The sequence below is a fragment of the Camelus dromedarius genome, chromosome 12, assembly GCF_036321535.1.
Source record: "Camelus dromedarius isolate mCamDro1 chromosome 12, mCamDro1.pat, whole genome shotgun sequence".
NCBI classification, from domain to species: domain Eukaryota; kingdom Metazoa; phylum Chordata; class Mammalia; order Artiodactyla; family Camelidae; genus Camelus; species Camelus dromedarius.
The window spans coordinates 48,703,484-48,707,037 of NC_087447.1; positions in this window are offsets into that span (position 1 = coordinate 48,703,484).

Consider the following 3,554-nt stretch of genomic DNA (forward strand, 5'->3'; position numbering starts at 1 on the left):
TCAGAATTAAGTCAAAATTGATGAATTTTCATTAAGAAAATATTTTATGGAGTATATTCTATCAAATTGATTTATGCCATGTTAATTTTATGTTTTATACTATTTATTTCCAGTTTTTCTCTCTTATTTTTATTTTTCCTGAAATTATTTTTAAATAAATTCTTCTCTCTTTACATTTTACAACAAAGATTTGATTCGTTGATCTGTTTTCATCCATATCAAATGTTTCCATAACTTCTGCCTTTGTGCATTTTCTTTTGTGGCTGTCGTTTTTACAAAATCTATTTTTTCTAGTGTAGATATTTTTAGTGTATTTTTTGAGAAGCAAATAAATTACAAGAGAAAAATGGAGCAAGGGAAAACTATAGGTTAAAAGAGACTTAAGAAACATGTCAATCAAATATATTCTATGCACCTTGTTTGACCCTGATTTGAACAAATCGGCCATCAAAATTATAAAATAACTTGGGAAATTTGATATGGACAGAATTTTTAATGATAGTAATGAATTATTATTCATTTTAGGTATTATAATGCTATTTTATAAGTATACAAATATTTTATATATTTACAAGTTCTTATATCTTAGTGATACTTGCTAATCTTAGAGGTATTTCCTAATGAAATAATATGAGGTCTCCAGATTTGCTTCAAAATATTCTAGAGGTGGGGAAAGTGGGTGGGAGTATAGATGAAAAAGAACTGACCTTGAGTTGATAATTGTTGAAGCTAAATGATAGATACATAGGACTTCATTATACTAGTTTCTATTCTTTTGAATATCTTGAATTTTTCCACAATAAAAAAAATGAGATGAGTAAATTCTTTGAAGATTTGATTCTCTAAAAACAACAAATTTTACTGTGTGCAATTTTAGCTATTGTCAGCTTTATTCTGGTATTAATTATTTCTATCAGTAATGGTCATTACAAATTGGACAGAATTTAATAACCTGTGTTCATTTCTCTGCTATCCAAGCTTAGCAGCTTGTGAGAAATTCTGTTAGACTCTTCAGCTGCAAATAACAATAACTTTAACTCAACCGGTTATGAGCTTAGGGGAACATACTATTTCCCATAACTGGAAGTTCTGCATTGAGACCATGCCGAGTTAGTTCATTCAATGGCTCAGAACTCTGCCATCCTCAGCGTGTCACCCCTGTGCTCATAGTTGTAAGGGACTACCTCATTTCCAGTTATCACATCTGGATCCAATAATGTCTATGGGCAGAAAAGGACTGTGTATCTCTTTTTATTAGACTGAGAAACCTTTTCCAGATGTCCTTGGCAGCTTTCTGCTCATATCTAATTGCCCAAATTAGATACATGTTTAATCAGTCCCAGAATGAGACCACATGAGTGCTTTAGATCAGCCATTATTCCGTCCTAGGTTGGAGGGAGGTAGACAGCCTTGGGCAGGAAGATGGAGTCTACTCCAAGGTGGACTGCCAGCATGAGAAAAGGAAGAAGTGGCATGTGGAAAAGGTCTAACAATTTCTGCTAAAGACAGGGAGAGACAGGAAAAGTAACAACAAGGAAAGAGAGAGAGAGAGACACCAAAAGACAGAGAGGCCAACTATCCTAACCTCTTGAATGTACTGTGGTATCAAAATTTCCTGGGGAGGGCATCAAAACATACATCTTCCACAGGGACCTCAAGAGAGAGACGAGTTAATGTAGAGATTAGTAGGTGTTCAATTCTAATTTTTTAGCGTATGGACTTTTACACTAGAGGAAATAGTAATTGATCTCATGAAATACTTTTTCAAATATTTGGCATAAGTTCTGTCCCAAGAGCAGTACATTCTCCCTATGATATGTGCTCATGGAACACTGGGAGAAATTGTTTCTGTGTTTGATCTTTATCAAAGCAAAATAAGCCAGGATGGAGTGCTGTGGGCTACCTGCTTTTATGTAAAGCATTCTTTATCATCAAGAAATGGGATATTATTTGTCTGGAGTGGAATTTCATTTAGTTCTTTTGTGAGTCACTTTTGAAGTTTTTTCATGAGATCTTTAAAAACCTGAGGCAATTAAAGCAAGTTTCCTTAAAGGTTGGTAACAAGCCTCTTTAAAACAGGATGAGCCTGTCCCCGTCTCTCTTTCTTTAACTAATCAAGTTAAACAGTTAAAACTAACCACACAGACTGTAGTTTATTTGTTACGTGCATTTGAGATGAAAAGAAATGAAGTGGTGTCAGCAAGTCACCTGAGGATAGCTCAAAATTGGTATCTAGCCTTGCTATGTGATTCTTTCTTTGCACCTGTCTTTTGGTTACCATGACAACTGGACAGCTCAAGGGGAAGAAAGATTGTTTTGACTGCTGGACTAAGAGTAGGAGGAGGAGTTGGAACAGGTGTAGAAACATGGATTTAGATCAGGGAACAATGAGAGCTGGGAGCTATGTGGATGTAACTCTGCTGAGCATTTCATGTTATTTTGTAGGGAAGACAAGCACAATGCTGAGTAATATTACAATGCAGAGTACAAAAGAAAGACTTGGATTGCCCAGAGGCCAGTGGGGCAGAAATGTTTTGTGTAGCCAGAGTGTCACCTGCTCTTCCCCACCATAGATTTTATACTCTAATCCACCCGAGAGTATGAGTGCCTGATCCACCTAGTCCATCAGCCAGGCAAGTAACAACAATGAAAATGTATCTATTTAATAGCTAAATAAAAATCCCTCTCCCCAGCCCCATTCCCTATTATCAGGGTAGCAGAACACAACCAGCTTGCTGCTATCTTGCTAAGGTGCTCTCAGGGGAAGGGACTTGATGGCACAGTAGTAGCAGCTGACCTCGACAGGTCTTCTCCACAGTGCAGAAACTAGCAAGTACCCAACTCATGGAGCAGGCAAGGTGTGTTGGGGAACATTGTCTCCTACAGTGACCCTGGGGATGGGTACTGGCAAGCTGAGACTAACTTAGAAGAGGGCTGTTTCCTCAAGTTGGACATGGCCTTGTTTGGGCCTGGCTTGATTTGGTACACGTTGGTAAAGGCTGGTCCTCACACGGGCTGCCATTCTTGACAATTCACTCTGTTCACTTCTGCCCTGGGCACAGCCACCTCTTGAACTTCAGCTGTCACCGGGAAAGTTTCAGAATTGATTCTGGTTTCTACCCATCATGGATACAGAACCTTATTTTTATTTAAAAACCTTTTATATTTAAAATACATATTTTTACTTACTACTTTTTATTTGTTGTAATACTGATTCCAAGTAGAGGTAGAGCAATACTTGTTCCCCAAGATAAGAACTGAAAAATTTTGCTGCTTAAAATTGATGATGAGTCATTTGACCCTCAGAAACTATTAGCTAATGAATCACTGACGAGTTATGTCACGTCTTTATTCTAAATCTGCTTTTTGTGTTACTTCCTCTATTTCCCTGACCTGTTGGTGAAGAAGGAGTTTGGTGGTGTGTAATCTTGGAAAAGTGCATCCATTAAGGCTCCCAGCACCATGTCATTTGAGCATTACAGTCTTGGCTTTTTGTTATGTTTCTTTTCCATTTATTCTCAGGTTTTTACTCCTGTACTGCATGCTTGAATTAC